The sequence below is a fragment of the Eucyclogobius newberryi genome, unplaced genomic scaffold, assembly GCF_026437365.1.
Source record: "Eucyclogobius newberryi isolate DKJ021-1_F unplaced genomic scaffold, fEucNew1.0.hap1 SCAF_3, whole genome shotgun sequence".
In the NCBI taxonomy this organism is placed as follows: Eukaryota; Metazoa; Chordata; class Actinopteri; order Gobiiformes; family Gobiidae; genus Eucyclogobius; species Eucyclogobius newberryi.
This window is the reverse complement of record NW_027315945.1, coordinates 4,122,556-4,122,961: the sequence shown is the minus strand read 5'-3', so window position 1 is coordinate 4,122,961 and position 406 is coordinate 4,122,556.

The window sequence follows — 406 nt, the reverse complement described above, 5'->3', positions numbered from 1 at the left end:
ACAAAGGACTTGACAATATTCTTGTGATAAACATAATGTATCTAGACACAATGAAAAACAAACGTTACGAAGGTAACTACGGTTCTATGACTCCTGGACGACCGGCAGAGGCAGTGCTTAAGCGCTGAATGAATGTCTCTGTTACGCCCGGATAGCAACCTCAGCGGCATTGACGAGGACAGAGCAGAGCTGAGACGGTTTAGATGATGCAGATCCACGCGCATTTATTTTACAGTGATTTACAAACAAGGAACGGGTTTAAAATACAGCAACATGTTCACACAGCAGCAAGACACAAGCAACTGCCGCCAGGCGCCTTTTATAGGCCACTGGGTTAACTGGACCCTCCTACTCCGAGGACCAGGTAAGTTTCAATCTTCCTAAAACCGCACAGATAAAAGCTAAC